The sequence below is a fragment of the Hemicordylus capensis genome, chromosome 1, assembly GCF_027244095.1.
Source record: "Hemicordylus capensis ecotype Gifberg chromosome 1, rHemCap1.1.pri, whole genome shotgun sequence".
Taxonomy (NCBI): domain Eukaryota; kingdom Metazoa; phylum Chordata; class Lepidosauria; order Squamata; family Cordylidae; genus Hemicordylus; species Hemicordylus capensis.
The window spans coordinates 121034461-121050706 of record NC_069657.1 but is presented as its reverse complement, the minus strand read 5'-3'; the positions used below and the strand labels follow the sequence as shown (position 1 = coordinate 121050706).

Sequence of the window (16246 nt, the reverse complement as noted above, 5' to 3'; positions counted from 1 at the left end):
TTCAGTCTGGCACCCTCTCAACACCTGCGCCCCTGGTTTGGTTTGGTCCAGGTGGGTTCGCGAGTTTTTTGCTTTTTACATTTTTTTTTAACTTTAAGCTGTCAAAATGTCTTGTATGGAAAATGCAGTTAAAGGTCGGTCCTGCATGCCAGACAACATGCTGAGGTGTGAGTTGAGGGTTGCTCAAATAACACAAACAAATAGACAGATATAGACAGGAGATTTGTGGGGATACATGTGGTCTCTTTCTTTGTATGACTGGGCAAGAGAAAGGTTTCCACAGTCAGGGTTTCTGCAAGTTTCTGCACTGGGTCAACACATTGGTATTTCTCCTAAGTGACATGGTATCACTCCCCTGGCATGTGTGATCTTTGTTGGGAAATAACTGAGTTGCCCCGTTCCTGGGGCTCCATGTGTTTGTGCGCATACGTCTGCAGCCCTTTATTGCTGGAGACCTCTCCCGCTGTGCCCGTCTTGTCACCCCATGCTTTTTGTGTGGACTGACAAAGTGGGGATCACAAGATGCAGTAGAAAGCGGGATTCCCCCAATGTGGTTTTTTCCTTTGCATGCATTGGAGCTTGGGACATGGCAATGCAGTGTCCCCATTGCCGGGCAATGGCAGGAGGAATGCTGAAATGTTGGCTGTGGAGGGCATCCAACAAGAAGCAGGTTGTTGGATGGCTTTAAGAGGGGTTTGGATAACTTCATGGAGGAGAGGTCTATCAATGACTACTAGTTGGAGGGCTATAGGCCACCTCCAGCCTCAAAGGCAAGATTCCTCTGAGTAACAGTTGTGGGAAGTAACAGCAGGAGAGAGAGTGTTGTGAACCAAGCCTGATCTGTATACTAGATATGCCCAGGAGCTAGCATACAAAATTAGGCTTGTTTCATCAGTGTCACAAAGTGACCAGTTCTTTTATATGGTGACCATGTAGGATCTGGGTGCACAAACAGAGATCTAGAGAGACACACACTCAGAAAGTTCAATGGGCTTTATTATAGAAAGTTGCTCATCAGGATCAAATCATCCAAATTAAAGACAAGTTTCCAATTCAAGGTGTGGTGCAATGTGCCTAACTAATATATGTGTGTGCAATCAGTAATTACAGCTATCTAATAATCTAACAAATCCTAATAAAACATTTAGAGAGAATCAGAGAAAGAAGGAAAGAGGGAGGGCTTAGGAGAGGGGTGGCAGTGATTAGTAGGGAGGAGGGAAGAGGGATCCAAGGCTTGTGGAGGCAGCATATTACCAGGGTCAGAGGCTTTGAGAGCAGTGAGAATTCAGCTGAAGGAGAGATGCTGTAGCTGGGAACAGCAGCTTGGGAGCGATGGTCAAGCTTTTGGTGGTCAAGCAGGCTGGTCAAGCAGGCAGTTTACTCAGAGCAAGGCAGAGAGTGAGAGCACCATGGCTGGGGAAGTCTTGACTTATCACTGCACAGTAGAAGTCACAGACAGTTCCTGTCCATGGACAGAGTTCCTGCATGTTGCCCCACAGCTATAGTAGCAAACTCTCAGATGGCTCTTGAGCTAAGATCTGCTTGTTAGGCAAAGCTTGCTGACTCTGTCCAGTAAGCCTCATTCTTTATAGTTGTATCTTCCTTTGATCTCCATAGAGTCTATTCAAAATATCCTCACCCTTCCTGGGTCCCCAAAAGGTGACAATTTGCTGTTACCTTCTGGATATTGTCTTTTAATTATTCAGGATATCAGCCCAGTCCACGGTGATCTGAATCGCATATTCTCTTAGCTGCTATTTAGAGGAGGGGATATTCTTTTTGGCTCAAAGCAATCTGCATCTCTGAGCTGCAAATGGGCATCTTCTCTTGTCCCCAGATTTCTGGTGCTTGGTCCCAGAAGGTGTTAATAACAAGAATTTAATCTATGAGTGTTTTTCTAGAGTGGAATTTCTATAGACAGCAATTGAGTATCCCCTTTGGGCAGAGCAGAGCCATTATTGACAAGGATTAACATAGACTTCTGGAAGGAGGAAACAGGAGCTCAGCTTCTGGCTTCTTCCACAGATATTATCTGATAGTGAGTTAAATTTTAGCATATGGATGGCTCGGGCCTGGCCTTTGTGTTTCAATCAAAGAATGCAGGATTGCCTCTTCTTTCACAGAGCAGTTAGCAGAGGTAGTCATGTACTGGTCAGTTCACCTTGAGTTCAGGCATTAATTGATCTCTTAATAAAATGGAATCAGACACAGGCCTGAATTCCATATAATTCTGGGTTGGTACCTCCGGGTCTAATGTTGGGGTAAGGGTGTCCCCAACAAGGGCATGCCCTCAACTCCTGCCTGTAGGCTTCCAGCAGCATCTGGTGGGCCACTGTATGAAACAGGATGCTGGACTCGATGGGCCTTGGGCCTGATCCAGCAGGGCTGTTCTTATGTTCTTATCATCAAGCATGGCAAGCTTAGAGCTGACAAGTTTATGGGCTGGTCTGAATTGCCCTCTCTATGGTTTCGGGAGCAGCCTGAGCACAAAACCCAGGTTATGGTGGTGGCAGAATTCAGATGATGTGATACCGCCTTCAATCGTGAAGTTTCAGCAGCAAAACTCATTAGAAAACTCATTAGAAAGCAGCAAAACTCATTAGAAGTGCGTTGGTATTGGTATGGGTAGAAACCATACCGATAGGGCCTTTACTGGATAATAGGGCCTTTACTGGACAATAGGGTCTTTACTGGAAACCTGCTGCAGTAGTTTTTTTCTGTAGTAGTCCCATTGCTTTTTCAATTCCATTGCATTTTCAAGGTAACAGCAGCACATTAAAACCCCTTCATCACACTTAAAATATTACTTCTAACTTCACCCTTGAGTGCAAGATCTAGTCAATAATAATCGATTATTGGATACAACATTCTTAGGGCTACCTTTTCCATAGGAATGATTTCCATGATTTGCTGCATATGCCCCCCTCCCCCGCCGCCGCCACCCTTTGGTCCTTTAAAAAGCATACTTGTTAGAACACTAAGTGAAGATTCTGTCTGAATGCATCAACACATTGCACTGTTTGAATAAGAATGCAATTATAACAGTTCTGGATGTTGGGCACAGTTTGAAATGATTCTCCTTTGAATGATATGCAAGCATTTGTCGATTTGCCATTCACGTGAGCCTTTTAAATGCCACCATCATTAAATTAATTTTCTTAAATGTATAAGCATTAAAAGTCACTGGAACCAAACCAAGACAGTGGCATTCAGGAACAGCTGCTAAAGCGGTTTCTTTTGGTCCAAGATAATGAATGCATGATGGGAAAATGTATTCATTTGCTAATGCAATGTATTATGAGCAAGTGGTACATTCACTGTGGTAACCACTAAGAAAAAATAATACCGAAGCATTCTATTGATGACATAGTTGGAGTCTCTTTTCAAGAGTGATCCATGTTAGAACTAGGTACAGTCGAACAAAGAATATCATTTGTGACTGCAATGGGAGAGATGTGTGGGAGTGGAAGCAAGCAGGGTGGCAGCCACAGAAGTGAGTTTAAGTAGACCACAACTTTATATTAAATACAGCTTCCAAATATTTGGCTGGAAAGGGGGCAGCAGGATAGAAAGCATTTGTCAGCCCACCTGCTGTTGGAAGAGGTCATGGCTCATCTGCTGAGGATTGCTTACTAGAATATCCCTCAGCTTGTTTGTTGGGATGTACCAAAATGCAATTCACTGTGCAAATCACAAGCACCTCCCTTTAAATCCGAGGGCTTACACATCTCCTTTAAAGTAGAGAAGAGCAGGTCTGTGCCTGTTCCTCCCACCCTTGCTGCCATCCCAGCGCTCACCCCAGTTGTGCACGCATGCCGGAGGGGTGCCTCCCAGCTGCCCCTGCATGGCATTGGCATGCATATGGCCTCTGCCATTCAATTGAGGCCATGTGCCATGCGGGGGCAACTGGGAGATGCCCCACTGGCGCACAGGCATTGCGGGGGGGGGGGGGACACTGGGATGCCGGCAATGGCGGTGAGCCAAGGAGGAGCAAGTATTAACCTGCTCTCCTCCACTTTAAAGGGGTTGTGTAAGCCCTCAAATTTAAAGGGAGGTGCCCGTGATTTGGACCACTGAATATGTTTCAGCACATCCCTAAACAAGATTGTTCAAATGGCAGAATATCTACACCAGGAATTCCCAACGTTGGGTCTTCAGAGATTGTAACTCCCATCATCCTTCAGTCATTGTGGTTGGGGATGATGGGAGTTGTAGTCCAACAAAATCTGAAGACCCAAGGTTAGGAACTCCTGGTGCAAACCATCTGTGAGCACTTGCAACCACTCACTTTAGGTGTAAAACTATCTCTTCAGATGGGTTGACATTTAAGGAGAGTCCCTTGAGGAGATCCCTTGGGATGGTGTGCAGGGAATGGAACTGCTTGGTTCTTCCTGTTACTCCACTACCAAAGCCAGTTATTACTTGAGTAAATCTTAATAGGAGTAAACGTAGGGAGTTAAATCAAGGCCAAGGGACAATTTGTTATTTGCTGCAAAAAAGGCAAAAGAAACCCCACAACCCCTTGGATCCCAGCATCCAAATATGGAAATGGGTAAAATGAAAAATTCAATATGATGCTAATACTGTGTATTCCAAATTTATTTGTGCTGATTAGTGTGACAAAAAGAATACCTGGAAAACTAGGTATCCTATTGATAGCATAGTTAGTTTTTCTTGAAGAGTGATCCATGCTAAAACTAGGCATAACTCAAAGAAGAATCGTTTATAAGTAAAACATTTATGATCTTATTTTAGAGTGGTTTCACTGGTGTGGTTAAACTTGCCAGACCTATATGTATTTCCTACTTTTCAGTGGCTACATACTGCATGGGAGATGGCAATGGTAAACCCCTCTTGTATTCTACCAGACAATCACAGGGCTCTGTGGTCGCCAGTAGTTGACACCGACTCAACGGCACATTTTACCTTTATCGTGCCAGCAATATATCATAGAAAGCAGGGGTGTTGCTAGGGGAGATGGGGACCATGTTTGCCCCTCTCAATGGCAGCCCCTTGGAGTGAGGGAGATAATGAAGAAAATTGGAAAATAGGGAGGTGTGGAGCTAGGGGCCCTGGGTTCTTTGAACTCCTTCACTCAATTATAGCTACACCCCTGATAGAAAGCATTTCTGCTGGACAATGTATCATGAATTTGTATAATATGACTCAATAGTAGCCTATAGGAATAATGTTTTGTTCCCCTTTCCATTATTTATCTTCTTTGATCACCATAACAAGAAATGTTATGCAGGTTCATATTTTTGTACTGAATAAATAATGGCCCAGTCTACTTTGTGGACACAACTCCATAGGAGAGTGACTTTAAAATTCCCTTAGCAGTCAATATTGTTGATTTTGCATAAGTTGAACTCCTAAATGTTTTGGATGACAGTTAATTCTCACACACACACACACACACACACAGAGCACTGGTGCAATGTGGAAAGCCGCAGTGTAGCAGCAGTGCTTCTGAAGAGTTCCAGACTAATGATGCAAGGTGCTACTGAGCGTGTGGGGAATTTCCTTTCCTTCCCCCCAAAGTCATCTGGGTCACCCAAAAATACATCTCTAAGGACTGTGCAAACCTCAGGGACATATTTTTGGATGCCACAAAGAACTTCCTGGAGAAAGAGAGGTCATCAAAATTTGCCTCCACTTCTCCCATTGCACTGGTACTTCATTAGGATGTTAGCCACTGAAATTAATGGGATATAATATCTTGTCTCATTTATTTCAATGGTGCTTAGTCATGACTAACCTAGCCTGGATCCAGCCCATTAAACCATCATACTAATACATGCCATTATTAGCACCAGCCATTGCTGTTTTTGTAGCAAGGATATATAAAGTACAGACAACTTCTGAGAGGCATGTGCAAAGTATGGAAAACTAATAATGGTTGCCAACATTTTTATTTTGAATTAATGGATATGGTTCCCAACAATGTAGTACCTACCCACTGATATATGATTATGGTTATGAATGACATCTTCACAGAAGTGCAACTGAGCTGAGAACCTGCCATATGTTCAGATTCTAAAAGCAAACAAGCCAAAAGCAAGCAAGCAAGCAAACAAACAAACAACCCCAAAGAAACAACCTGACAGAGGAGACGCACCATGATCATGAAGGTGGTTTTCCCAGGGTGAGGCTTATCCATTGCACTCCAGGTGCGCTGACCCCTGTGAAAGGAGGAGGGGAGGGAATAGTCAAAATCAACCCAAAGGATCAATTTGGCCACTATCAGAGATATGATGTAGAGTTCCTGAACAAGCTGCAAGTAGTGCACCATTGGGATTGCTATATTCAAGAGAGATAAAGTCCTGTCATTCTCTTTGGAATATACTGAGCAAATGTTTTGATAGCAATTTTAAAACATACACCTAAAAACAATACTAAATCATTAGGGCCCTTTCAGAGACAAGACTAATTCTTACTAGATTTTAAAGAAAGGAAAAACTAGAAATGACCGTTATCAAGTTTCTGAAACTCCTGGCTGCTCAAAATAAAGAATGAGGAGGAGTTCTACTAGCTCATTATGGATAGGGATGTGCTGGAACACGATTCAGCTGTCCGAATCAAAAATTGAGGAATTACACAGCCCCTATAAAGCAGAAGAGAGCAGGTTCGTACGTCCTGCTCCTCTTCCACTCGCCACTATCCTGGTGCTTCCCCCAGCTATGCCTGCGTATCTCCCAGCTGCCCCTGCATGGCTCCAATACGCATATGCCCTCTGTGCATGTGTGGTGGCCATTTGCGTGGCCATGGTGTGCACAAATATAAAACAGAGTAAAAACAAACAAAAACAATTTCACAGAATAAAAAGTTAAAACAATTTTATGGGATAAAAACAATTAAACAGTTTAAAATTAATTTCACTTAAAAGCCTGAGAACACAGGTGTGTCTTGAGGTTCTTCCTAAAAGCAATCAGAGATGGAGATGCTCTTATTTTGACAGGGAGCATATTCCAAAGCCTCAGGCCACCACAAAGAAGATCCGGTCTGAGTCACCACCAAATGAGCCAGTGGCAACTGTCACCGTACCTCTCCAGATGGTCTTAATAGGCAACTGGGTGAAACAGGATGCTGGACTAGATGGACCTTGGGCCTGATCCAGCAGGGCTGTTCTTATTTTCTTATATCAGGGTTCATGACAAAGAAGGCTCTCTCTTAAATAGATGTTAATAATAATAGGTAGACGTTAGTAATTGATGTTCTGGCTGCTCAGATAAAGAATATGAAAAAAGTATATGTGGTTAGTAAATGCAATATTCCTTGTAATTGTAATAATCTGTATTATTTTCATAAACATTTTTAAGAAGCTGTATATGCAAAATGGGCACTACGAAGAAATGTATGGTGTCAGTCCGGGATCCACTGCTAACAGTTACTTCAAACATAACAGAAAAAATGTCCTCTTTGTTCATGAACCTCAGAAAGACACTTCCATTGACAATTGCAAAATTATTCATGGATTAATGAATTAACTGATTAGTCTCTTTAAAAATCAATTATTTGACAGCCCTATTTTGCATCAAATAAAGTCTCTCTGTCTCTGTCTCTGTCTCTGTCTGTCTGTCTCTCTCTCTCTCTCTCTCTCTCTCTCTCACACACACACACACACACACACCCCAAAATTGTAAACTGTCCAGAGAACTCGCGTTTTGGGCAGTATAAAAATGTGTTAAATAAATAAATAAATAAATAATACAATAAAATAAGTTCGAAAGGGCAGGTAGCTATAACTGAACAAGTTGCAAACATCTAAAAAATTAGAAATATGTTCCTCAGAGACATGCCAATGAAATGTGGTTTTTAGATACCATGAGAAGGATTTCAAAGGCAATGGATGATAACTACCTGTTGCCTGAACAGTTATTATGAACAGTAATGAAGTTGCGAAACAATCTCAATAATTAATTTAGGGATGTACATGATATGCTTCACGCCTATCCCTGGGAGAGGGGAGGGGAGGGGAGGGTTATTTTTAAAAGGAGGCAGGCAGATCCTACCTACTCCTCCGGTGAGCTGCCGCTGCCCGACACCACCCCATCATGGCGCTGTCCTTTCGCTTGAAAGCAGCAGCAATGGGATGCTGCTCCAAGCAGCCCTTGTGTGGCATCGGCACACAAGGGCTGCTGGAAGCAGCATCCCATCGGTGTGGCAGTTTAAAGGGGACAGTAGCACAGTGGCTGCTTTCAAGTTAGAGTTAGCAGTTAGAGTTAGAGTTAGCAGAGGGAGTTAGCAGAGTTAGAGTTAGAGAGTTAGCAGAGAGTTAGCAGAGTTAGAGTTAGCAGTTAGAGCAGTTAGAGTCAGTTAGCAGTTAGAGTTAGCAGTTTAAAGGGGACAGTAGCACAGTGGCTGCTTTCAAGTTAGAGTCAAAGAACGACCGTGATGCGATTGGGCAGCAGCAGCTCACTGGAGGAGCAGGTAGGACCTGCCTGCCTCCTTTTAAAGGTACCCTCATCCCAAGCCGGAACGTTTCAGCTGTGGCATGTCGAATCATTTCGGCTTCTCTCCTATTAAGAGGCACCGAAACAATTCGAGCACATGCCTAACTTAATTTTGGAAATTCCATCTCAACAAGCATATGAAGAAGGGCAAACACTTTTAAATTTAATTGTGGTTTTAAACTGTTGTGAGTTTAAAGTGTTGTAACTTTTTATCTTGTTGGAAGCTGCCCAGAGATGGAAGTTTGGGGCAGCATACAAATTTGATGAATGAATGAATAAGATTGGCCATGAAGGCTTGTTTCCGCTTCCCAGATATGGAACAATTTAGCCAACAAAGTAAGGACCGATTCAAATATTGTAGCCACAACATGGAGCCAATAGAAATACTTCTGCACTACAGCAGCTCCACACTGGGGCTGTGGCACTAAATAGTGGCTAATGGTACATGGATCACCCTGGGGGGAAGTCTCTACACCAGCACTCATATTATGGAGACTTCCTATGTGATGGGGGCAATCTGAGCAGCTATCACAATCCCATCTTTTTCAGTATCAGTTGCTCAGCAATCACGTCTTGAGAGAGTACTAGGCTGACCAATCAAGCACTTGCCAATGGTCCTCCCTGTGACAGTTTCTTGACTTACAGCATGAGAATCACACACCTTGGGATCCACCCAATGTTTTAATTTTTGCTTGTACAACTGAACACACTTCTGCTCAACTTGCAAATTTAGCATAATGTTACCTAAAACTATGACTGGTAGTCAGCATCATTTGGGAGCTGTTGAGGGCACAGGACTCTCAGAAGGGCTTACTGTTGAACCCTGATACCACGTCATATGGACCCATAATATGTGCCCTTAATGTGCCTATAATAGCCTTTGTGTTGTGGTGGTGGTGACTCTTAGGGCCCATCAAAGTGGGAGGGGGTCATGGAAGGCAGTTTGCTGAGGGACTCCTGAAACCTAGAGTTGGCCTGGCCCTGCAAAAAGTTTCATCCAAGGCATCCTTGGGTCCCCAGATGGTGTTAGACTACAACTCCCATCATTCCCAGCCACAATGGCCAAAGGAATTAGAGTTGTAGTCCAACACCATATAGGGACCCAAGGTTGGGAATCCCTGATCCAGAGGACTGCCAGAACTTCAGTGAGACACACTGTGCCAAAATCACAGCAAGCCTGAAGAGTTATATGGTAGTTGTAACATCTGAATTTACTCTAGACTTGTGTATTCTTTTTGTGGGCCAAAGTTAAAAAAGAAGCAGAAACTGATACGTAAAGTGAATACATAAATGCAAACAATGGACCCAAGTTCTGCTTCCATGCCCCATTCTCCTGTCCACATTTGGATGAAATGGAGAGCTCCCTCTGCAGTCAGCAAGACTGCAGAGAAGAGGGGGAACTCAGGCTTCCTTCCTGTTTGAAGAACAGTCCACACAGCCAATCACACATGGAGAGAGGTAGGAGCTTCATCCCTCAACTCTGATTTCACCAAATGCAGTCTCTAGTGCTGCATTCAGATGACACACTCGGCAGAGGGAACCCTGGTTATGAGTAGCAAAACTCACAATGAACTGAGAATTCAAACTGGAGTCTGCCAAGCAGAACCTTGAGTCAATGGAGGAGCAGGACCAGAGTTGCATGCATTTGGATGTAACAGTAGGGAAACCTCTGCCCCATGCAACTCCAGTTCCACGTGATGTGTGAATGCAGCCTTTGTGTATTTTTTAAAACTCAAGTTGTGGTGAGAGTGTGCGACCACCCTAGCTATGTTTACTTTTCATCACACAAGCATTTCTCATGATAAGAACAGCCCTGCTGGTTCAGGCCCAAGACCCATCCAGTCCAGCATCCCATTTCACACAATGTCCACCAAATGCCTCTGAGAAGCCCAAAGGCAAGAGAGCATGGCATCTCTCATGCTGTTGCTCCACTGCTGTGTTTGCAGTGTGGCTTGGGCAACTCTCCCTGCACAGCCAAGTTCGGGAGTTAGACTGGTCACTCCACCTTTATCCACATGTCTGCTGACACTCTCAAAGAACTCCAAAAGGTTGGTGAGGCAAGACTTGCCCTTGCAGAAGCCATGCTGGTCCTCCTTCAGCAGGGCCTGTTCTACTATATGTTTAACAATGTTGTCATTAAATATACTTTACATCAATTTACCCAGCACAGAAGTTAAGCTAGCTGGCTTGTAATTTCCTGGATCCCGCCCCGCCCCCGAATCGCTTTTTGAAAATCGGAGTTACATTAGCTACTTTCCAGTCCTCTGGTACAGAGCCAGATTGTAGTGAAAATTACATATTTTTGCGAGGAGCTCAGCAATTTCACATTTGAGTTCCTTCAGAACACTTGGGTGGATGCCATCCGACCCTGGTGATTTGTTAGCTTTCAGTTTTTCCAGACAGTTTAGAACTTCCTTTTCCATCACCTCAAATTGGCCCAGTTCTTCAGCCTCCAAGCCTGAGAAGCTGAGAGTCGGTGCCCTTATTTTATAGTTCATTATCCAAGGCTTCAATATAGTGATGTGTTTAAATAATGTTGATTTCAATTCCCTGTTCTTCTTGGACACAGACCCATTAAAAGGAAGGGTTTTGCTAGTCTAATACACACTTACTCGCAAAAGTGATTGATCCTATAGTTAAGTGTAATTTATCTCTATTAGTTCATAGGGGGAGTGGGGGAAGGTACTAAATTACTTAACTAAAGAAAGTTGTACTAAATTGCATTAGATTGAACTGTTCTCACCAACCACTGAAACAGCCATTTGTCTCAGCATATGCTATGCAGTAATTAAGAGATGATACAATGTTGTGCCATTTTTGTAATATTTTTAGGGAAGTTGCTATATTGACACCATCATTACCATGGAACAGCATGAACCAGCATGTGCTAACTCGCCACATCAAGTTATTAATTACTGCTAAAAGCACATACATGCCTGTAAAGTCCAGATTCATTTCTCCAGATGGCATGGGGGAAATACAAAATATTTGAATGATCAGAATAGTGATTTTTACATATCATTGTAAATTCAGAAGGCTAAGAATATGGTGAATGCGGGAACTCAGCCTTGTTTCAGACATTCTCTGGCCGGCTGATCCTTTTGCACGGTGGATCAGTGGGCACTGCCGGAAAGCAAACTTTCTGTCTAGAATGGAATGGAGAAAACTGGATTAAACGGCATGAAAAAAAGTTAAGATCCTTAGAAAAAACAAGATATTCCAGTATCCTTGAGATGAACAAATGGAGAATTATGAGGCTCACATCCAGAGTAACATTGCATGAGCTGAGGAACATGTTACATGTGGTGGGGAGGACTGATTTTCAGCAATGCCCCTAAAAAAATGTCCCTGAAGGTTCCCCAGGAACAACATATTTTGGTGGGCACTGAAGGCAGCAGAGGGATGGGTTGGTTTGTTTTTGCTGAAAGTAACTTCCTCCTCACATGAGCAAAGTATTTTTCCACTCAAGTGACAGAAATTTATTTTTTATATTCAAAGTTTAAGGATAGGTAAAATGGCAACTTGCTTAAAGGAGAGAGAGAACACAGAAAGCAACTGAGAGTAGAAAGTGAGAAGAAAATGAACCACAGTGCATTTGAGATGAGAATCCCATCGGCAGTACAGTAGATTGTGGCTATTTATTTATTTATTTATTTATCATATTTGTATACCGCCCAAAATGCAAGTCTCTGCGTTTAAAAACGCAAGTCTGTCATTAAAAGGTGGAAAGTAATAGAAGAAAAAGGAGATGGAGGGTGAAGAAAACGAGGAGAGAGACTTGTGTAGCAATTAAAAGACAAGCTCCATAACTCAATAACTATATAGTGTTGAGAAGCAAAAGAAAGGCAGGTAGTAGAAGATGTGTGGGAGTAGGGCATAGACCTCCTATTAAACACACAAATAGTTCTCACTACTGATGTATGAAAGAAAATGAAAAACTTTTCAGAACTGGTGTCAGAGGTTATTCCAGAAGAGATGGAGCATAGCAGTGAGTTTTATTGTCAGAGGCAAGGATGCTTGTTACCACACTAGGTCAGGCTCTAATGAACAAGTACTCTCTCTCTCTCTCTCTCCTAGACAAGGCTCTGGATTCATGAACTTACCATATGAAAGTTTCCACTTCTTTTTAACGAAAAAGGCAGTGAATTTTATACACATAACTATTTTTAAAGAGAAAGATCCTTCAGATAATAGAATGGCCTACTTCCTCTGCCTGATATTTTGATTGGAGTTCATACTATCAATTTCAAACAAAAACTGAATTTAAGTGGGATGTTTTACTTACTGTCGCTACCAGAATGCAGCATGAACTGAAATGGTTTAAGGGGGGGGGGGGCACAAAACACTGGATTACATTTATTAATGAAGCATCAGTTCACCCGGAGAAGCACTGATGCTTCTGAGAACAACTGACTCAACTCCACTGCAAGCTCAGCAGTGGGGGCAAATTTTGATGACCTCCCCTTCCTCAGGAAATGCTCTGTGCTACCTGGAGATATGTCTCTGAGAATTATGCATCAAAAACAAGTTTTCTGGTAGCACAAGCTGATTTGTATGATAACAAGCCAACCAAGAAGCAAGGAGACCACAAGCCAATCAGAAGCTAGTGCCAAAACCAGTCATCAAGTGGGGGAAAGGCCTCCAAAATGGTGCTCAGAATGTTCCAACTTGGAATGGGGTCTTTCCATTCTGAGCTTGAAACAGGCCATTCATTTGACGGGTGTTCTGTTTCAAGCCTGAAACACTCGAAACGAGCCATTTTGAGTTAGAACGTGTTGAGCTTGAAACATTCTGCACATCCCTAGTTTGCACTTGCCTGTTTGTATTTGCCTGTGGATGCCTTGATCAAATCTAGAGGTTCAAGTGCACATGTGGAGACTCCATGTTTACAAAGCATTCCCTGATGCCCAGAGTTCTCAAACTTGTATCTCCAGATGCTGTTGACTACAACTCCTTTGGCCATTGTGGCTGGGGATGATGGGAGTAATAGATGAACAACACCTAGGGCCCCAAAGCAGAGAAACCCTGCCCTTTGCTGAAGTTAATGAGGAGATCCTTGTGCTCACACAGCCCCACATATGCACTAGAGTCCTACAGTATTTTTCATTGGGGTCATTATTTAGCTGTGAATTAACAGCTCCCCGAAGTGACTATTTATCTGGTTGAGCCGATGAGTATTTATTAGATCTCAGCCAAGACTTACAATCTATATTTTGAGTGAGATGAGCAAGGACATTGCATCATTTGTTCTGTATAGATGCAAAAGCAGAGCCTCTGAAGAAGTCAGGCCAGGACCTGGCATTGCTAATGCAATCAGTGAGCCTGTGAATAATCTGTAGTCATTTTGTTGTCATAGTGCTAGCACTCAGCATTACATTTCCACAAGTCTACACATAAGCTGGGCTCTGAGCACACATCTGATCTTTCTTCCTTCCTGATAACAAACACTCCCTGTACAGGAGACAATCCATAAATATCTGTTCACAGCTAAACTCTGCAAATGTTTTATAACTTGGAGACTATTAAAATGATCTATCGCTCTGCAAGATGGAATCCATGGAAACAGCATGCTGTTGTACCCCTGCTAAGCTGTCGATTGTTTGAAATTGGGTGACAACCTTTTTTTTTTTTAAAGGTTCCAACATGAAGGAGCAGGACAGTGACAGTCCTGGAATTAGAATAATTTTTTTTTAAAAAGGCATTAATGCTATAAAGTAAAAAATATAAACCTATAGAAAAGAGAAACTGGGCAAAAAGATACAATACAATGGAATAAATGAACACAAAGTACAAAAGGAGGATTTATTTATTTTTTACTCAGTGGCTGACATCCTCACTACATTTACTAGAAGTCTTATTGACATTTAGTAGTTCTTTAGAGTAACTCCTGAGTAGTACTGTTCAGTAAGTCTGGATGTCAACCAATGATTCGATGACTACTGTTTAGGGATGTGCATGAATCATTTTTTTCAATTCAATTTGTACCTGAATCGAATCACCTCTAATTTGTTTTGGGTCTGAATCTGGCTACCTAGCACAGAGATGATTTGTTTGGTCCACAAATCTCCCAAAACATGTAGATTCGGGTACAAATTGTTTTGTACCCAAATTGATTCACACGGACACCAGGTGCAGGCAGGCAGTGATTTTCTCAGCAGCTCTCTTTACTCATAAAATCATTGTGAAGACAAACAACATAAAAATTTTAATTATGTGGAGACCTGAAAATGCAATAGAAGTTAATTTATTTATTATGTATTCGGTTGCATCCTCCCTTAGATTTGCACAAAAGGAAGACACTCATTCATGCAAAAGGGTGTGTGATTCCCCCGCTTCCTTAACAACCCTCTGTGCTGTATCCCATCTTGTTCCAGAGGGTTCCTGACTCCCCAGAAGTGGATTTTGAGAGCCTATGGAGGGGACTGCTGTGAAGAGAAGAGGATGTGGAAATTCCTCTGTGGAAACCTTCTCTGCATCTGCCTAGGGTTAAGATTGAACCTAATTATACTAATAAATTAATAAATTATTATTGACTGATGTGTGAGGTCTGTTTAGTGGGTAAGAATTTCTCTTGCCTGAGTCAAATATGATATTTAATAGTAAAAGAAGTAGATATGCCATCAGAATCCAGTTACATCCCAGCTTTAGCAACAGAAGCCCTGTGTATGAACTTCCCAGTGGCAGGATGGCCACTGTGGGAAGTAGGATAGGAGCATAGGAAGCTTCCTTAAACCAAGTCAGACCATTGGGCCATCTAGTTCAGTATTGTCTGCACTGATTGGGTCTCCAGGGTTTCAGGCAGGAGTCTTTCCCAGCCCTACCTGGGACTGAACCTGAGACTTTTGGCATGAAAAGCAAATGCTCTACCACTGAGATATGGCCCAGGACTAGATTTGTCCCCCCACAGCACCCATCCAGCAGGTTTCCCTCTCTTATTGGGGGTCTTAATGGGAAAACCACAAAGGGAACTGGAATTAGAACATACAGAATGTACTGACAAATTTGGCCTGTAGGAGACTTTGCTACACATTTGTGGATGTGCCAGCAGCCTCTTCCCCTGCACAATGGCACATGCCACAGAGCTATGTACACTGGTAACTTCATCAATTTGACTGAGAAAGTGGAGGCTGTCTCAGCAATTCCATGTATGTGTCATTCACCCTAGCCATTGTTTCAGGCTTTATTTCAGAACTTCAGAAACCTCTCTAGAATTCAGTGGAGCTTGGAATCCAATCTAGATGTCCAGTAGAAGCTGTGCATAAACTTGATAATATGATTGAACCACTTCATCTGGTATAGTAATGTTCTTTCACATAGCACTGATGTTTATTTACACTTAACCAGCACTCCAAAGTTGTAATATTACTATATTTTAGCACATATGCCTTCCTTTCACACCCATGGGTAATTCATTCAGTTGTACCTAGTGGGTCAATGTTATTGTTCTGTGCAGTAACAGGCAGTTTAATTATTCCTAGATTATATAGGGAAAGATCCAAGGGGAGTAGTGGATTGCCAGTTCTCTCTGCATGAATATCTCCACAGCTAGCTTCATGAATATCAGTGGTGGGACTGGAAGAAGATGAAACCTTTTCAATAACAGAGAAGCTTTTCAATAACATTCCACTGCTGGCAAGAAAGACTCACAGTTATTTTAACTCTTCATACTTTTCAACTGAAAGCTAAATCTACTGGACCGCATGTGCCACAGTGTAACATGGGCGGTGCCAGACTTGCCCACACCGCTGTAGGGCTTTAAAACACACAGTAACCCCAATGCTCAAGAGGCATGT

At 42.6% G+C, this 16246-nt stretch overlaps 1 protein-coding gene and 1 long non-coding RNA gene across 4 annotated transcripts in view; both read left to right on the top strand.

The window, feature by feature from the left end:
• TUB (TUB bipartite transcription factor) overlaps positions 1–16246 on the top strand; it is a 240156-nt gene that overhangs the window by 82473 nt on the left and 141437 nt on the right. The window lies entirely within an intron of this gene.
• LOC128340446 (uncharacterized) lies at positions 8189–14986 on the top strand. Its single transcript, XR_008313723.1, has 2 exons — positions 8189–8457; positions 14828–14986. It is a non-coding gene; the product is annotated as an uncharacterized LOC128340446 (long non-coding RNA).